Raw genomic sequence first — 20,306 nt, 5'->3', positions numbered from 1 at the left:
AATTAGATTGACTCTAGAAAACTCCTCAAATTTGATTGGCACATTCTAATCACCTTAGGAATAATTCTTAATTTCATTTTCAAGGCTTGATTATACCTTGAAAAATCCTAAAGTGCCACCTTTTGCCATGATTAGGTTAACTACCTATCCAAGTAAGGTTGGCACACCCTAACTAATCTAGCATGATGAAATCACGCTCCTAGGAACCCAATACCTATTGGAGCTCATTGGGTTCACTAAATATTCACTAGGGATGACTTCCCTAGCAACCCTCCTAATGACCCTCCTAGGCTTTAAAGCCTTGGTCATTTGGGACTCATCAAGATCCACTCTAGGGGTGACTCTCCTTGTGACCTTGGTGATGGTCTTTCTAGCCCTAGGTCTTGTTCCATAATCGAATGGAACATTGTGATAAGTGGGCTTGACCACTTGGGACTTAGGTTTGTGACCCAAACCTTTCTTGTCCTTGGACATTGGTTTTTGACCCATAAACCCTAGAGATGACTTCTCCAAGTTCTTAAGAGCCTTTTCCAAAGTATCAAGTCTTGACCTCAAGACTTGATTCTCCTTCTCTAATACCTCAATTTTTAATTTTTCATTTTTCTTTGAGGTATTCCTAGGCATGTGTCTAGTAGTTTTGGGATTCCTATCTAGGTTTCCCTTAACCTTAGATGAGTTGATCCTAGGGTTGGCTTTCCTAGTGTTATCCTTATCTAGGCTCACATGTTTGGCACCTAAGCATGTGTATCGATTTCTATAATTATCATGCTTATCATTATTGTCAATTGCAATCAAACTACTAGCATGCATCTTACTAGTATTGCAATAATGTGCCTTAGAGATTACCTTAGGGTTTGCCTTAGCTCCCCCTATCGATGTGCTCGGTCTCTTGTCCTTGTGAGATTGCCTCCCCCTCGGACATTGGCTCCTATAGTGTCCCCTTCGCTTGCATTGGAAACACACCACGTGCTCCTTGCCCTTGCGTGTTGGGACTCCGGCTTCCTTGACCTTTGGCGCCGGTGGAGTCTTTCTAACCCTCTTTGGACATTTACTCTTGTAATATCCAAATTCCCTACACTCAAAGCACATTATGTGTAATTTGTTTGAAATTAAATGACTTGAGTTACCTAGGGTTGAGGATGGATGTGAGCTCTCTTCTTCATCCCTTCCGGAGATAGAAGCTTCTTCTTCTTGCTCCGAACTTGAAGAAGAACTCTCCTCCTCTTCTTCTTTAGATGTTGAGTAGCCCTCAACTTCTAAATCCATCCCTCCATGATGTGAACTCCTTGGCTCGCTTGACTCCTCTTCATGGCTTGAAGTGGAGTTCTCCTCATGGAACTTTGCCAAGTTGTTCCACAACTCCTTGGCATCGTTATATCCACCTATCCTACACAAAACATCATTAGGTAAAGAAAATTCAAAAATTTTCAATACCTCATCGTTGACTAGGGATTGATGGACTTGTTCCTTGGTCCACTCCTTCTTCTCTAGGGTTTCTCCTTTCTTGTCCATCGGAGGCTTGAAACCTAATTGAACACAACTCCAATTTTCAAGGTTAGTCATAAGAAAGTACTTCATTCTTACCTTCCAAAACGCGAAGTCGTCGTGATCATAGAAAGGTGGAATGGTGATGTCTTCTCCGAGTTGATCCATCTCTAGCTTGTGCTCCCTCGGGTGTTAATCCGGCGAAGAGCGACCTCGCTCTGATACCACTTGTTAGGATCGATGGTCGCGACTAGAGAGGGGGGGTGTGAATAGCCGACCCCAAATTCTTTCGTTTCTTTCTACAAACTAGGGTTAGCGCAGCAGAAATAAGAACAAGAAACGAAAACAAGAAGATCAAACCTCAACGCGTCGATGTAACGAGGTTCGGAGATGAAACTCCTACTCCTCGGCGTGTCCGTAAGGTGGACGAAGCCTACCAATCCGTCGGTGGATGAGACCCCGGAAACCCGGCTAATAATCACTCCTTCTGGGTGGAGAAACCTCGCCACAATGTTTTGCAAAAGTAATACAGGAGTAGAAAGCAGCAAGAAGCAAAATACAATACAAATGTATGAAACACCTTCGCTTACTTGCCTTCTCTTCGATGGATGAAGCAGCAGCTTCTCGGATCCAACCACAACAGCAACAAGAGCTCAGCAAAGCTCGCAGAAGACTTGAGCAACAAGAAGAAGAGGCAGGAACAAGAAGAAGAGAAGCGAGAGGAAGAAGAAGAAGGTAGCAGGCCTCGATCTCCTTTTATAACCTCGATATCTCAGGCCAACTTGCGAACCCAAGCAAAAGGCGAACACGGGCGCGAAATAGCCTGGCCGTTACAGCGGCTGGGCTTGAACAATCGAGGCTCCACCACAGTCGGTCGAGCCTATCGATCGGTCATGGGGACGATCAGGGCCTAACTGATCGGTCCCGGACCGATCATTATTCCTTCCGAGCTGTTGCCTCCTTGATCGACCTTCGATCGGTCTCGGCCGATCGGATAACCTGAAGCTCCTTTGTGTAGTTCTTGATCGGTCACGGGCCGATCACTCGTATCATTGGATAGGTCACGGACCGATCCGGTTTAAACTCGACCTAAACCCTAAATGGTCACGAGCGAGCTGAGGCCCTCTCTTGACCTAGTCAGGAGAGCGAGCTACAGGCCCTTTCGACTCGTCGGTCGGAGAGCGAGCTCTGAGCCCTCTCGACCACGGTCCGGTCGAGCGAGCTCACAGGCCCTCTCGATCACGGTCAGGAGGCGAGCTCAGGCCCTCTCAGGCTTCCGTGCCATCTCCGTGCCAAGTCTCCATACTTGGACTTTTCCCGTGCCAAGCTCCCTGCTTAGACTTTTCACCAGATGTCTGGTCAACCTCGACCCATCTGGATTTCCTTTGCCTGGTTTCACTCACTAGGACTTTCCCCAACTGCCTGGCTTCACTCACCAGGACTTTCACTTTCACCTAGCTTCACTCACTAGGATTTTCACCTGGCTTCACTCACCAGAATTTCTCGACTGCCTGGCTTCACTCACCAGGACTTTCCGAACTGCCTGGCTTCACTCACCAGGACTTTCCCCAGTCAAGTATCCGGTCAACCTTGACCAACTTGACTCTTCTTCATTCAACCTGATCAGACCTTGATCAGTATCTCTCCGTATGGACAACTGCACCTGCATTGTCCATGTCTACATGTTTTTCTGTATTGTCAAACATCGAAACCATGACCAAGGTTTACGCTTGGTCAACTAGGTCAACCTTGACCTACTGGAAATTGCACCAACATGTTGCCCCTATTTTCCTCCTCCCGAGCGGAAGGTCGAGGTCATTCATCTGACGCTCGGTGGTGGGCTCCATGCTGCTGACGGTGATGCCGCTCGAGGGATCGCCTTTCAATCCTTTGCACAGGGCTTCGTTGTCGATGTTGTCGATCTGGTGAAGGCGATAGGCGGCGGTAACTCCTCGGTGCGGGATGAGCGATGGGGGGTAGGCTCCGACAGTCTCGGGTATTGTGAGTGGCCGACTGATGGAGTGAACAAAACATTGGGGTCCATACCTTCCCCTTGGGCTTGGGCCGATCAGCCGCGACTTGCTGGACGGCGTGCGGCCGAGTGTGTTGGTGAGGACGGGCGACTTCGGCTCGCGGTCCTCTGGGTGGTTGGTGACTGCTGGGCTGCTTCCGCTCGGCGGGAGCTGGTTGGTCGCTCTGGGCTTCTTTTCTTCTCGCCGCCTGGGCTTCCTCCACATTGATGTATTCGTTGGCTTTATGCAGCATGTGGTCGTAGTCCCGAGTCGGCTTCCGGATGAGCGATCGGAAGAAGTCACCGTCCACGAGCCCTTGCGTGAACGGGTTCACCATTGTTTCCGAGGTAATCGTTGGAATGTCCATGGCCACCTGGTTGAAGCGCTGAATGTACGCTCGGAGCGGCTCCCTCGTGCCTTGCTTGATGACAAATAGGCTGACGCTTGTCTTCTGGTGGCACCTGCTGCTTGCAAAATGATGGAGGAACGCCGTTCGAAATTCCTTGAAACTTGTGATGAATCCGTCCGGCAGTCTCCGAAACCACCGATGCGTCGATCCCGAAAGTGTGGTGAGGAATACTCGGCACTTCACACCATCTGTGTATTGATGCAGAGTGGCGGTGCTGTCGAACTTACCCAGGTGGTCGTCTGGGTCGGTTGTCCCATTGTACTCCCCGATCGCAGGAGGCACATAATGCCTCGGTAGTGGATCATGTAGAATGGCATCTGAGAAATGCCGGTTGGTCCGCTCAGGAGACGCGCCCGATCGGGGCGACTTTCCTTTTCTGACGTCCCGGATGGGTGCTTCGTCCGATGAAGATCCCTTGTCTTGGTTGGCTTGTGCTACCTCCGAGGGCGTCTGGAACAGAGCTCGATGAAAAGGTATCGGGGCGGGCGACGCCTCCATCTGAGTGTCGGTCGGTCCCTTGTTTTGCCCCCATATTGAGAGCTGCTCCTGCCTATCTTCGAGTGGTTCTCGGCCACCCGAGGCTGATGTCGCCTGCTGCGCTGCCCGCTCAGCCTGAGCTTTCTGTTGCTGCTCCATTGCTTTGCCACTCAGGCTTGGACAGCTCCTCGAGCTCTTCGGGAGAGCGTTACGAGTAGGCGTCCGGCTTCTTCCATCTTCTTGGCTCCGGATTCAGTGCGTTCCCACAGACGCGCCAATTTCATCCTATCCTAGCCGAGTCGATGGCCACGGGGCCGCTGACATGACTCTTCGTCGGTGGTGTCTAGCTCCTGCAACCACAAAGAAGCCGGGAGGGGTTTCCGGCGAGGCCCTCCGACGCTCAAGTCACACACTGGCAAGGGAAGAAAACAGAGGCAACAAAGAAGAAGCAAATAGTGGTTCCAGAGGGAGTACCTCTGGCGCCATTCCGCAATCATCCGAACATATCCCGGATGTGACGGTGGAAGCTTCCACTGTATGATCTTGTGTACGGCTCGGCCGCCAACTCTGCTGCTTGTCGGCGGCAGGCGTCTCGAGGATGATGTTATCCCCTATCTCCTTTGTCCTCTTGCTCTCCCTGTTTGTTCCAGGGCCGAGCGGGTCGGCCGCTCGGCAGGAATATAACTTCTGCCTCGGTCGTATGCTCGGATGAGACTGCTCCCGCCTGTGTTTCCTTGTGTACCGACCGAACGGACATCCCGCTCGGGACTTGAACCTTTTTACCTTGAGCATCGGAAACCCGACCCCCAGTCGGGTTGTCTTCCTTCAATTCGAGAGATTAATGGCCGGTCAGTCTGCCCTGCGAGGTCAAAGGTCAGCCCGCTTCCTCCGGTCGAACGGTTTGCCGATCTAAGGGTTGAATCTCTTGACCTTTGACCTCCACGTGCCGTTGATGTTCCGCCAATGAGGATTCCCCGTCCTTATCACCGGATCATATATTATTATAAAAGAATTTCTTTAGCACCTTCTCCATTATTTTTTTTAATTAATCGAAAACTTCGATGATCGATCCCATTAGTTTTGGAGATGGTCGACCTTCCTTGATTCACAACTGAGTAAATATAGAAGTGTTGCAGCTCTGGACACAATAATCTAGCTGCCTTAATAATTCGAACAGGGGCGGAGCCAGACTAGATACCGAGGGGCCAATAATGAATTTGAAAAAGATGAATTATTTATTATATATAACAATAAAATTTAAATATATTATATTTGCTACAAGGAAATATGCACTGCACCAATCCATACGTTTGGTTGGGTGTAATGTAATTGAGCTTGTAATGTAATCAAATTTGTAATGTAATGTAATCCTGATTACATTACTACGTTTGGTAATGTAATGTATGTAATCTTTGATTACAAGGGTGATTACATTCTTTTGTTTGGTGCTCATTATTTTTTATAAGGAATGTAATTCGTATTATTATAAAATGACAAAAATATTCTACGACCTCTACCGGTGGGTGCTACATCTGTGTCGGAGTTTGCGGTCGCCGGCCGCCGCCGCCGGTCACCGGCCGGTCGTCGGTCGCCAGCGGTGGGCGGGCGGCGATGGGCGGCGACGGGCGACGATTGGCGGCAACAGATTAGGGGTATATTTGACATTTAAATTTTTGTTAAACGATGACCTTGTAATGTAATCGGATTACAATGTGTTTGTTTTGTAATCCAGATTACAAAACTTCATTACTGATCGGGTGATAAGGACGGGGGATCCTCATTGGCGAAAGATCAACGGCACGTGGAGGTCAAAGGTCAAGAGATTCAATCCTTAGATCGGCCGACCGTCCGACCGGAGGAAGCGGGCTGACCTTTGACCTCGCAGGGCAGACCGACCGGCCATGAATCTCCCGAACCGAAGGAAGACAACCCGACTTGGGGGTCGGGTTTCCGATGCTCAAGGTAAAAAGGTTCAAGTCCCGAGCGGGATGTCCGTTCGGCCGGTACACAAGGCAACACAGGCGGGAGCAGTCTCATCCGAGCATACGACCAAGGCAGAAGTTATATGTCTGCCGAGCGGCCGACCCGCTCGGCCTTGGAACAGACAGGGAGAGCAAGAGGACAAAGGAGATAGGGGATAACATCATCCTCGAGACGCCTGCCGCCGACAAGCAGCAGAGTTGGCGGCCGAGCCGTACACAAGATCATACGGTGGAAGCTTCCACTGTCACATCCAGGATATGCTCGGATGATTGCGGAATGGCGCCAGAGGTACTTTTCTGACACAGGCTCGTTAAGGTATGTTTGGGGAAGTGTGCACGAATCAATAAGCATGCCCGAGTTTCCCCGGGATCCTATATAAGGACCCCCAAACGTCGACGAAGGTATGCGCACATCTCTACTGTAGCCACATTACGCTGCTTCTCTCGTTGCCTGACTTGAGCGTCGGAGGGACGTGGCTAGGAAACCACTCCCGGCTCGGCTTCTTTGCAGGTTCGCCGGAGAGCTACACCACCAGTCGGAGATAGCGGAGCATGCCACGTCCCCAGCGTCCGTCGACTTAGCGCTCAGACAGGATCAAATTGGCGCCGTCTGTGGGAATGCACCTAAATCCGAGCCAAGAAGATGGAAGAAGCTGGACGCCAACTTCTGGTAACGCTCTCTCCCGAAGAGCTCGAGGCACTCGTCCAAACGCGAGCTGCAAAAATAGTGGAGCAGCAACAGAAAGCTCTGGCTGAGCGGGCAGCGCAGCAGGCGACTGTTGGAGTGTATACTGAAAGCCTAAGCTTTGTAAACATTCATTATGAATAAAGAATCACATTTGGTCAAATTATCTACATTTGTTTGTAGTTGTTCAATTAATTTATATTGAAGATAACATAGCATGTGGTGTCACATGCAGAAGATAATGTTATCAGTACCTTATAAATTATAAACAGTAGCTCACGACCAAAATGGAAAGGAACAAATCATTAGAAGGTCGTAGTGTAATTAGGTATCAGTTTATCTTGACTGTATAATTACACTAGTACGCTTAGAGTGTATTGAGTAGTACCATTTGAGGTCGTTTCTTTTAAACTGACTTTATAAAGGAACAAAGACCTCAGTTATTATGGAAGTGTGTGCTCTTAATCCTAATATAATAACAAGCATATATATTTGATATTTATTTCTTTAATTTATCAAAGGGTGAGATTTAGTTCGATGAATCAATAAGCCTGATAAGTTGGGAAATGATATCACTTATAGTGTGTGTTGTTGATTATAGAAGGAAACTGTGTCCTAGAGATACTAGGTTGATAATGTCCCCAAGAGGAGCTCATAAGGATTGTCATGTTAAACCCTGCAGGTGGACTTAGTCCGACATGACGATAAGGTTGAGTGGTACTACTCTTGGACTTAGATATTAATTAAATGAGTTGTCAGTAACTCACTTAATTAGTGGGCATTCGATATCTTAAACACAGGGAGACTAACATGCTCATAATAATAGGAGCCCAAAAATGTAATTTGGGATTGGTGCGGTAGTTCAATAATAGTTCTCTAGTGGAATGAATTATTATTGATAAAATTAAGTTGTGTGTTCGGGGCGAACACGGGATGCTTAATTTTATCGGGAGACCAAAACCAATTCCTCCTCTCGGTCCCTATCGTAGCCTCTTATTTACTATACCCACCTATACCCACCTTCTATACCCACCATAAGGGGCCGACCAAGCTAGCTTGGGAACCAAGCTAAGGGCCGACCTAGGTATAAGATTGGGTGGTGGCCCTAGCTTGAACCCAGCTAGTGGGGGCCAAATTAAATTAAAAAGAAATTTAATTTTAATTTTTATTATGTGGAAGATATAATTTATTAAAGAGAATTAAAATTGAAATATCTCTCTTGTAAAAGATCTACAAAGATTAAAGAAAGAGATTAGATCTCTTTCCTTATATGATTGGTGAGATATTTATTTTCTCTTTAAAAATTATTCACATGTTGTAAAATTAAAATTATAGAAATTTCCTTTTATCAACCATGAAGAGATTTGAAGAGAAATTTTATTTTTAAAATTTCAGGAAACAAATTAGGAAGTTTTAATTGTTGATTGAAACTTGTCCAATTTGTTTTCATTGATATGTCCGACCACTTGATTTTAATTTGGGAAATTTTATTTTATTTTCTCAATTAAATCATGTCAAGGAAAATTAAGGAAATTTTATTGTAATTAAATTTCCTAATTTGCCTAGGCCAAGGAATATAAAAGAAGGGTGAGGTGCCTTCAAGAGACACAACATCTATTATTTCTCTCCTCTTTTGTTCCTTGGTGTGGCGGCCATCCTCTCCTCTCTTCCTCTTGTGGTGGCCGAACCTCTCTCCCTTGGAGCTTTGTGGTGGCGGATACTACTTGGAGAAGAAGAAGAAGAAGGAGAAAGCTAGCATCTCTTGGAGCTTGGTTAGTATTTTGGTTTTCTCCTTGGTGAAGTTTTCCTTTGTGGCGAACCTTGCTTGGAGGAGAAGAAGGTGGTTGGTGGTTTCTCATCTCGGTAGATCGTTGCCCACACAACGTCCGAGGTTAGAAGAGGAATACGGTAGAAGATCAAGAGGTTTTTCTACAAGGTATAACTAGTAATTTTTATTTCCGCATCATGCTAGTTATTTATGGAAATAATACCAAATACAAGAGGCTTACGTTCTAGATTTTCGAATATGTTTTTTCGATGCTGTGTTCTTTTGGTTTTTCTTTTCCTTGTGATTTGATTGTTCTCTTTGGTTAACCTAAAGTTATTTTAGGAAATTAAATATTAGCTTTCTATAAAAGGTTTTGTCTAGTCGGTGGTGGTTGCTCCCATATCCAAGAAGGCCATGTGCCTCGCCACGTCAATACTGGGAACCAATTATGGAAATTAATATTTAATGGAATTAATAACTTAAGGAGACTTGGGTCGAACGTGTAAAGTTCCGCAGGAGATCCAAGTCAAAACCTAAAAGAACAAATAGATTAAGTTTTGGATCAAACGTGTTAAGTTCCGCAGGCGATCCAAAATTTAATTTAAAAGAACACATGGTAGCTAGGAAAAGGTTCAGACCTTTGTACAAAATTTTTGTACAGAGGAACCTATAGGTTTTCCGAGTAGCAACCAACAGCGACATCAGCCTTGGGTGGCCGAGCACCACCCGAAGATAGGCAGGAGCAGCTCTCAATATGGGGGCAAAACAAGGAGCCGTCCGGCACTCAGATGGGGGCACCGCCCGCCCCGATACCTTTTCATCGAGCTCTGTTCCAGACGCCCTCGGAGGTAGCACAAGCCAACCAAGACAAGGGATCTTCATCGGACGAAGCACCCATCCGGGACGTTAGAAAAGGAAAGGCGCCCCGCTCGGGCGCGTCTCCCGAGCGGACCAACCGGCAGTTCTCAGATGTCATTCTATGCGATCCACTGCCGAGGCATTATGTGCCTCTTGCGATCGGGGAGTACAACGGGGCAACCGACCTAGACAACCACCTGGGTAAATTCGACAGCACCGCCACTCTGTATCAATACACAGATGATGTGAAGTGCCGAGTATTCCTCACCATGCTTTCGGGATCGGCGCATCGGTGGTTTCGGAGACTGCCGGACGGATTCATCACAAGTTTCAAGGAATTCCGAACGGCGTTCCTCCATCATTTCGCAAGCAGTAGGCGCCATCAAAAGACAAGCGTCTGCTTGTTTGCCATCAAACAAGGCGCTAGGGAGCTGCTCCGAGCATACATTCAGCGCTTCAACCAGGTGGTCATGGACATTCCAACGGTCACCTCGGAAACAATGGTGAACGTGTTCACGCAAGGGCTCGTGGACGGTGACTTCTTCCGATCGCTCATCCGGAAGCCGCCTCGGGATTACGACCACATGCTGCATAAAGCCAACGAATACATCAATGTAGCCGGGCAAAAGCAGATGACACCGTCGGCTCCTGAAGACTACCAGCAATCTAACCAACCGCCGAAGTCGCCCGTCCTCACCAACACACTCGGCCGCACGCCGTCCAGCAAGTCGCGGTGATCGGCTCAAGCCAAGGGGAAGGTATGGACCCCAATGTTTTGTTCACTCCATCGATTGACCACTCACAATGCAAGGGCCGGGCCTACCCCATCGCTCATCACTTGAGGAGTTACGCCGCTATCGCCTTCACGGATCGGCAACATCGACATGAAGCCCGTGCGAAGGATAGAAAGCGATCCCAGGTGGCATCACCGTCAGTAGCACGGAGCCCACCACCGAGCGTCAGATGAACGACCTCGACCTTCCGCTCGGGAGGAGGAAAATAGGGGCAACGCATCTCGGGGAGAGATCAGCCTCATCGTTGGGGGCCCGACCGGCGGAGATTCCAACAGAGCCAGAAAGGCACACGCAAGGCAGTTGACGATCCATGCGGTCGGCTGCAGCAAGGAAAGGGCGAGCGGACCCGAGATTAGCTTCGGGCCCAGGGACCTCCAAGGAGTTGAAGTCCCTCACGATGACGCCCTGATCATTCGAGCGGTAATAGCCAATTATACTATTCACCATATTTTCATTGACACAGGCAGCTCGGTCAACATAATATTCAAGAAGGCTTTCGACCAGCTGCAAATTGACCGAGCTGAACTACTGCCAATGACGACCCCCCTCTACGGATTCACGGGGAACAAAGTTTTGCCGGTCGGCTAAGTCCGACTAGCTATCTCGTTGGGTGAGGAACCGCTCAGAAGGACGAGAACCACAAGCTTCATTGTGGTTGATGCTCCTTCAGCGTACAATGTTATCTTGGGACGACCGGCGCTCAACGAGTTCCGGGCGGTCGTCTCTACCTTCTGCCAGAAGATCAAGTTTCCGGTAGAAGATCGCGTAGGGGAGGTGCGGGGAGATCAGCTAGCGGTTCGGAGATGTTATGTGGAGATGGTCCGAGCCGAATCCAAGTCCGCTCGGAAGGTGCCGCGGGTCGAGGCAAGCTGGAGGCTCCCTGGGCAGGACCATTCAAAGTCGTCGAGAAGCTCTGATCGGGAGTCTACTACTTGGAAGATGAGGATGGACGAAAGCTAGAGAGGTCATGGAGCGCAAACCACATCCAGCCCTATCGAGCTGGATGAAAGGTGCGCTGATGTAATATATTTTCAATATTCCGTTCGGATGTATCGTTTGGTTGCAGGAATGAAAGCTATAAGAACAAAGCAAAGCCATGATTCTGGCGCACCAAGCGAGTAGCAGCACGATGCCGGAGACCCCGTGTCGTTCGGCCAGGGATATATTATCCGAGCTAAATGCTCGATGACGAAGACCCCGTGCCGTTCGGTCGGGACTATATTATCCGAGCCAAATGCTCGATGACGAAGACCCCGTGCCGTTCGGCCGGGACTATATTATCCGAGCTAAATGCTCGATGACGAAGACCCCGTGCCGTTCGGCCGGGAGTATATTATCCGAGCCAAATGCTCGATGACGAAGACCCCGCGCCGTTCGGCCGGGAGTATATTATCCGAGCCAAATGCTCGATGACGAAGACCCCATGTCGTTTGACCGGGACTATATTATCCGAGCCAAACGCTCGATGACGAAGACCCCGCGTCGTTCGGCCGGGAGTATATTATCCGAGTCAAAGGCTCGATGGCGAAGACCCCGTGTCGTTCGGCCGGGAGAATATTATCCAAGTTATAAGCTCATTATTGAAGACCGTCGAGTGGCGACGTTAAACTCTAGAGTCGGACCGACGACTATAAACCCCCGTGTTTGAAGACCGTCGAGCGGCGATGTTAAACTCTAGAGTCGGACCGGCGACTATAAATCCCCCGGCTTGAAGATCGTCGAGCGGCAACGTTAAACTCTAGAGTCGGACCGGCGACTATAAACCCCCCCGGCTTGAAGACCGTCGAGCTGCGACGTTAAACTCTAGAGTCGGGCCGGCGACTATAAACCCCCCTGCTCGAAGACCGTCGAGCGGTGACGTTAAACTCTAGAGTCGGACCGGCGACTATAAACCCCCCCGGCTTGAAGACCGTCGAGCGGCGACGTTAAACTCTAGAGTCGGACCGGCAACTATAAATCTCGCTTGAAGACCGTCAAGCGGCTTGAAGACCGTCAAGCGGCGACGTTAAACTCTAGAGTCGGACCGGCGACTATAAACCCCCCTGCTTGAAGACCGTCGAGCGGCGACGTTAAACTCTAGAGTCGGACCGACGACTATAAACCCCCCGGCTTGAAGACCATCGAGCGACGACGTTAAACTCTAAAGTCGGACCGACGACTATAAACCCCCTGGCTTGAAGACCGTCGAGCAGCGACGTTAAACCTTAGAGTCGGACCGGCGACTATAAACCTTCAGGTCGGAAAAAGACAATAAAGAGGTCGACTTGTGAGTCGATTGGCCGATCGGCCAAGTTACCAAAGGTACTTCGTGATCATCTATCGGGATCCCATTTAAAGAAGTGGGGGATGTTCAGGCGAGCGCCCTGGTTGTGTAGAATACTTCATGAAAAATTCCTTAGGAAAGCAAGGCAGGACGAGAAATGATTAACGAAGAAGAAAGAAGGGGGAGACACAAACGACAGTAATTCGCTAGCCGATCGGAAGATGTACACAAGCATTGACAAAATGGAAAAAGAGTAAGTTACTAAAAATACGGCATAGCTTCATTACAATTTAAGCCCTTAGGGCCGATCGGAAGGGTTACAAGAAGCACTACTCGAGAAATTCATAAACGGTCTTCGGGATGGAGGAAAGAAGCACCACATAGTCTTCGGCCGGGATGGTTGTGGAGTCGGGGAGCTGACCCTTGGACTTCAGATAGTCCGTCGTGGCGGTAATGACCAACTCAAAGGCGGTATACATCTGCTCGCAAACCTTCTCAGAAAATTCGTTCGAGCGGATGTGCTGCTGCTTCAGGTCTGCGACCCGGCCTGGCTCGGCCTCTTGATACTCCTTGAAGACAGCTTGGGAAGCTTCAAGAGCCTCCTGCAAGTTCTTCAGTTCGTCCTTATGTTTGAGCGCTTCACCCGAGCGGCTCACCTTCTCACCGTCCAGCTGTTCTGCCAACTCCTTAACTCATTGCTCCAGGCCCCGTGCCTCGACATTTTTCTTCTCCAGATCGGCGATGGTCGTTTTCTTCCGATCCGTGGCTAGGCTTATTTTCCGGTCAAGTGTCTTGACCTGTTTTTCGAGTTCAGCCAGAGTATGGGCCTGGTCGGCCGTCTTCTTTCGCTCCACCTCCAATAAATCTTGGGTCTTTTTAAGCTCTTTCTGCAGCTCCGCATATGAGGGACCTTGGGAGGGGGCACCGCCAGAACTCTTTAGCCTCTTCAGTTCTTCGTCCACCATGGCCAGCCGATGGGAGACAGCAATCTCCTCCACCCATCTCTGACATAAACAGGAGTATTGATAGCCGATCGGAAAGAAGACGTAAAGAACTTCGGAGGAAAACACACTTACCCTAGTGGCCTGCTGCATATGGATGTTGGCCAGTTTGCCGAGCGGAATCATCGTGACTCGGGCCCGAGCATCGGCCCACATCTCGGCGAGAGGCCCCTTCACGATGATCATATGCTCGGGCGCAGTCGGTCGATTAGACTCGGGCAAAAGTTCCTCAGTGGGAAGATGCAGGGTGGCCCTGATTATGCGGCTCCGACCGGGAGACGTGTGAGCAGATGTAGAAGGAGCAGAGGCCGGGGCGGAGAATTTGGACAAAATAACCGAGCGCTGGACCCGGCTGGGGGGCAGGTGGAAGAGCGATGATTGGCACAACCTCAATAGGGTTGGCGGGCAAGTTTAATTGAGATGGAGTCCGATCGGAGGATAATGCCTCCACCAATGGAGTTTTCCCACGAGAATCGGACCCCGCCCGCTCGAACACGCGAACAGCAGAAGTAGCCGATCACAACGGTCTATCCGTCCGGCGCCTCTTTTGTCTGAGTGGTTGCTCGTCTTCCTGAGCGGAGCCTTCTTCTTGCATGGCTGGCTCCCTGTTTGAAGTGTTGCCTCCCGTCACCTCCATGGGGGAGGCCTGGGTGGCCGACTCTTCTGCGTGAGTGTCGCTCTCACCCTCGTGAGAGCCGACCGGAGTGATGCCCAGTCGCTCCATCTCTTTGGAGGCGACCGCCTCAAGCGCCTCGGCTTTCCTCTTCAAAATCCCTTGCATCACTGACTCCATGACGATATTTGCTGCAAAGGAAAAAGAAGGAAATCAGTCAGCACTCAAAGTACATAGACAAGAGAAATTCTTACCAAAGCTGCTCGGAAGTGGAGTGCGGTTTGGACTCAGGCCGAATATATACAGCACGCCTTCGGGCAGAAGCTTGTTGATATCGAGCTTCAGACCGGCCAGCATGTTCGCGGCCTCGAGATAGTCCGGTCGGGTCTTAAATCTTTTCAGCTCGGGAGAAGTAGGCAGTCCGACCCGCAACTTGGTTTGGAAAAGAGCCCGCTCGGGGAAACGAAGATAAAAGTAATACTCCTTCCAGTGTTTATTGGAGGAGAGGAGTTTATCAAAAAAGACAAGGCCGGGCCGAGCCTGGAATAGATAGGTGCCCAGCTCGGACTGCTTGGGATAATAAAAATAGTAAAAAATTTCCGGTCGGAGAGGGATGCGGTGTATCTTGAACAGTACCACCACTCCACACAAAAGTCGAAAAGTATTGGGAACTAATTGGGCGAGCGGAAGACCAAAGAAGTTGCAAACGTCGGCGAAGAAGGGATGAAGAGGAAATCGCAGACCGGCCGTGAATTGTGTTGGTTGCTACTCGGAAAACCTAATGGTTCCACTGTACAAAAATTTTGTACAAAGGTCTGAACCTTTTCCTAGCTACCATGTGTTCTTTTAAATTAAACTTGGATCGCCTGCGGAACTTAACACGTTTGATCCAAAGTTTAATCTATTTGTTCTTTTAGGTTTAGACTCGGATCTCCTGCGGAACTTAACACGTTTGATCCAAATCACCTAGGTTATTAATTTCATTAAATATTAATTTCCAAAATTGGCTTCCAGTACTGACGTGGCGAGGCACATGGCCTTCTTGGATATGGGAACAACCACCACCGACTAGACAAAGCCTTTTAAGGAAAGTTAATATTTAATTTCCTTAAATAACTTTAGGTCAACCGAAAAGAACAATCAAATCACAAGGAAAATAAAAAAAACAAAAGAACACAACCTCGAAAACAAATTCGAAATACTAGAATCGCATGCCTCTTGTATTTGGTATTATTTCCAAAAATAACTAGTATGATGCGGAAAGGAAAAATACTAGCGATCCGGCGGTTAGAACGGGGGACCCTCATTCTGAGGGGTCCATGCCACGCTGGAGTCAAAAGGCCAAATGGCCGACCGGATAGGCAGACCAACCGGTGAATAGCTGAGGCAATAGGCGCCTCGACTAAAGTTGGGGTTCCGACGCTCAATGAAACAATGTCTAAGAGCCGAGCGGAAGGCACTCGCCCGGAAGTCTCCCCAGTATTTCAACGCAAGCGACAGGCGAGACGTGAGGGGCGTGCCGCCCGGCCGGCGCAGGGGATGAAGGTCGTCCGGACGATGGTCTCCGTCCAGCCGGCCGGACGTACGTCCCGGCCGGCGGTGGGTAAAGGAGAACAAGAACATCTTTTGACAGCCGTCAAGTCATATGGCTAAGCCATACTCCTAGTCTGACAGCGGGGTGTCTTGTTGTCCTATCGAAGGCGCGATGGGACTGTTGCAGTATGGCGTCAGGTAAGCTTTATGACAAACACATACCGAGGTATGGGCTGCGGACACGTACGCACCTCGGTGGGCGTGTAGAGGCTCTTTCACCGCTCTATATAAAGAGTCGTAGACTTTGCCGGAGGTACGCATTCTACAAGCTTTGGAGCCACCTTCTTTATCACTTGCTTGCCTGACTTGAGCATCGGAGGGTCGCCGCCGGGAATCCCTTCCCGGCCCGACTTCTGTGCAGGGTCGCCGGAGCTTCGTACGACTAGTCGAAGACCCACATCCGCAACCGGAGAGCGTCACGTGCCCAGCGTCCGTTGAGTCAGCCGTTCGGACAGGATCAATTTGGCACCGTCTGTGGGAACGCTCCTGCATCCGATCGGCAGCAATGGACGAGGCTGGACGACAACACATGGTGACGCTCTCGAATGAGGAACTCGACGCTCTGATCGAGATAAGGGCCGCCAAGCTCGTGGAGCAAAAACAGAAAGCCACAGCCGAGCGGCCGGAGCAGCAAGCAACATCAACGTCTGGTGGTCGAGCGGAAGCACCACCGGCCCCCGTTGCATTTCATCGAGCCCTATTCCGCACTCCTGAAGCCGTACCAGCTCATAGAGATAGGGGATCTTCTTCGGATGAAGTGCCTAGACGGGATGACAGAAAGGGGAAAGCCCCCCGAGCGGACGCATCACCTGAGAGGATTAATCGCCAATTTTCAGAGGCTATTACGAGATCCTCTGCCGAAGCACTATGTGCCTCCGACGATCGGCGAGTATAATGGGACAACCGACCGGATGATCATCCGGTAAGATAACATAGCTACTCTCCATCAATACACGGATGGAGTAAAGTGCCGAGTTTTCTTACCACTCTCTGGATCGGCTCAGCGGTGGTTTCGGAGGTTGCCGGACGGATCCATCACAAGTTTCAAGGACTTCGACGGCCTTCCTCCACTATTTTGCAAGCGGTCGACGTTACCACGAGCGTGAGCCTGTTCGCCATTAAGCAAGAAGCCCGTGAATCGCTCGAGCTTACATCCAGCGATTCAACAAAGTGGCGATGGATATTCCAACGCCCTGAAACCATGATGAATGCCTTCACACAGGCCTAGTAGATGGGGATTTTTCCGATCACTCATCCGAAAGCCGCCCGAGATTACGATCACATGTTGCACGGCCAACGAATACATCAACGTGGAAGAAGCGCAGCGAAGGAAAAACACCGGTCGGCGGGCTACTCGGCGGCGGAAGCGACGCCACTCATCACCGCCTAGAGGACCAAGGGCGAAGCAATCCGATCCCCCACGCCAGTAGCTGCCACTCGGCCTAAGCCAAAGAAGAGATGGACCCGATGTTACGCTCCTTCCCGGACGGATCGAACGACAAGTTTCCACAATCTTCGCCAAGCTTAGTCGTGGTCTCCATCTCTACCACCTTTCTTCAATTGCGTTGGTAGACCAGAACACAGGGAATTCTCCTGAAGCCGTTTCGGCCGAAGTAGACTCCGAATGCTCATAGATCTCTTAGGTCGTGAGAATACCGAGTCGGTACTCGAAGAAGGAGAAGCAATACTTCCCGAGGTGAGATCAACGTTATTCTGGCGGGCCGACCGGAGGAGACTCCAACCGAGCTAGAAAGGCGAGCGTCCGGCAACTCCAGATTCATTCGGTCGGTTGTAGCAGAACGAGCGGAAGGACTCGAAATTAGTTTCGGGCCCGGACTTGGAAGGAGTTGAAGTACCCCACGGCGATGCTGCTCATCAAAGCGGTAATAGCCAATTATACTATTCACGTATTTTTGACACAGGGAGCTCGGTCAACATCATATTCAAGAAGGCGTTCGATCACCTGCAAATTGAGCCGAGCTGCTGCTCATGACAACGCCGCTCTCGGGTTTCTGGTACGAGGTTCGGTGGTCGGACATATCGGTGGCTACTTACTGGGAGAAGAGCTCGGGAGGACAAGAACAACAAACCGTGGTGGTCGACTCTCCTCGTCCTAGCGTCATTTTGGGACGACCGACGCTCAATTCGGCGGTCGTCTCAACCTTCCATCAAAGATCAAGTTCCCGTGGAGGACAAAGTGGGAGAAATGCGGGGAGATCATGGCCACTCGGCGATGCTACATCAAGATGATCCGAGCTGAAGCCAATTCCGCTCGGAAAGTGCCCGGATCGAGGCCATCATCGAAAAGCCACCCTCTTTAATTTATGAAGAAAAGAGGAAGTGCACTCAACCCGATCGGAGGCCACGACTTTTATTGCGTCCGATCCGGAGGAGAAGCGAAAGAGGAGGATCCAATGCCTCAGAAGAAATCATGATGTCTTCGTCAGGTCGACACGAGCTGCCCGAATTTCGCCGAGCATAGCGCGACACGAGTTGCATGTCCGACCGGACGCTCGGCCGATAAAGCAAAGAAAAAGAGACTTCAGCGAATTCCATCATCCGGCGGAGGTGGAAAACTTGGAGGCCATATCGTGAGGTGCAGTTCGGTGGGTGACGTAGTATTGGTCTCAATGGGCAACAAATGGAGAGTATGTATAGATTTAGGGATCTCAACAAGGCTTGCCGAAAGATTTTATCCTCCGCCTGGATAGATCGGCTAGTGGACTCTACGGCCGGATTAATCTGTATGCTCGACGCCTACCAAGGCTATCACCAAGTGCCGCTGAAGATCAAGAAAAAGTCAGCTTCGTGACGGCCGACGGCACTTATTGCTATAATGTGATGCCGTTCGGATTGAAGAATGCGGGGGCCACATATCAGCGCTTGATGAATAAAGTATTCAGAGAGCAGATCGGAAGGAATCTAGAAGTTTATGTGGACGACATTCTCATTAAGTCCGTCCGAGCGGCCGATCTCTTCAAGGATATGGAAGAAACCTTCCGAACGCTACGCAAATATGGAGTCAAGCTAAATCCCCAGAAGTGCCTGTTCGGAGCAAAAGGAGGGCGATTCTTGGGGTACATAGTGACCGAGCGGGGCATCGAAGCAAATCCCAGTAAGGTGAAAGCTCTGCAAGATATGTCGTCTCCAAGAAATACAAGGGAAGTGCAGCGTTTGACCGGTCGAATAACTGCTTTGTCCAGATTCATCTCCAAAACTGCCGACCGGAGCCTCCCTTTCTTCAAAATCTTGCGCAAGACCACTAAGTTTCACTGGGATGAAGAATACAATCGGGTGTTCGAAGACCCACATCCGCAACCGGAGAGCGTCACGTGCCCAGCGTCCATTGAGTCAGCCGTTCGGACAGGATCAACTAGTTATACCTTTTAGAAAAACCTCTTGATCTTCTACCGTATTCCTCTTCTAACCTCGGACGTTGTGTGGGCAACGATCTTCCGAGATGAGAAACCACCAAAGCACCTTCTTCTCCTTTCTTCAAGTTTTGGCCAAGCACAAAGCTTCCAAAAGATGAAGATCTTTTTCCACCAACCAAGCTCCAAGGGATGCAAGAAACAAGACTCCTTTCTCTCCTTTTCTCCAAGCTAGATCCGGCCACTTCTATGCCTCCAAGAGATGATGAAGTCTCGGCCACAAGAAGGAGAAGAGAGAAGGAGAAGGAGAACCTCTAGGGGTCGGCCACACTAAGGAAGAAAAGGGAGGAAGAAAAAGAATAGAGTTATTCACCATGAAGCCTCCTCTACCCCCTTTTTTATAATTCTTGATCTTGGCAAATAAGGAAATTTAAATAAAAACTTCCTTAATTCTTTTGCCATGAAAAGGAAAATTTATTTAATTAAAAATAATTTTCTCTTCTCAATTTATTTGGCCGACCACCTCTTTCCCCAAAACAAGGAGAGTTTTAATTAAAACAAAAATTAAAACTTCCTAATTTGTTTCTAGAAATTTATAAAAATTTCTCCAATAATTTTAATCCCTTCATGATTGGTTAATAAAAAGAAATTTTATAAATTAAAATCTTTCTTTTAAACATGTGGATAATTTCCAAAAAAGAAAGTTATCTCTAAAAATTAAAACCCCCTTTCAATCTACAAATAAGGAAAGATATTAAATCTTTTCTTAATCTTTTGTAGAAACTAATAAAAGAGAGAATTTTTAATTTTTAAACTTTCTTTTAAATCATGAACATAATTAAAAGGAAAGTTTTTACCAAAATTAAAATCAACCTTTTAATCTACAAATAAGGAAAGAGATTTAGCTCTTCTCTTAATTTTTGTAAAATCTTATAAAAGGAAAGATTTAAATTTTAAACTCTCTTTTAAATTATGTTATCCACATAAGAAAAAAT

The sequence above is a fragment of the Zingiber officinale genome, unplaced genomic scaffold, assembly GCF_018446385.1.
Source record: "Zingiber officinale cultivar Zhangliang unplaced genomic scaffold, Zo_v1.1 ctg232, whole genome shotgun sequence".
NCBI lineage: Eukaryota > Viridiplantae > Streptophyta > Magnoliopsida > Zingiberales > Zingiberaceae > Zingiber > Zingiber officinale.
This window is presented reverse-complemented; position numbering follows the sequence as displayed.